Below are 265 nucleotides of genomic sequence, written 5' to 3'. Positions count from 1 at the left end.
TGTTTGTTTGCTTGTGCGTCAGATCGGGGCGTGACGCACATAGGGTGATCCATTATGGGCCGGCCCAATCAGCCATTTCAAGCTATGTCTTTAACCCTGAGGGCTCTTCTTAACATTCGTGAATGTTTTTCAAATACGAATATTTTTAACTTTTTACATACTTTCATAAATTTGACATTTTTAAAACATGGTGAATTATTGAAGTATACAACATGTTTAAAATTCATGAACATTTGCAATATCAGAATAATTTTTAAATTCATGA

This window comes from Triticum aestivum, chromosome 3A (assembly GCF_018294505.1).
Source record: "Triticum aestivum cultivar Chinese Spring chromosome 3A, IWGSC CS RefSeq v2.1, whole genome shotgun sequence".
Classification (NCBI taxonomy): domain Eukaryota; kingdom Viridiplantae; phylum Streptophyta; class Magnoliopsida; order Poales; family Poaceae; genus Triticum; species Triticum aestivum.
Note: the sequence above shows the minus strand (reverse complement) of the source record.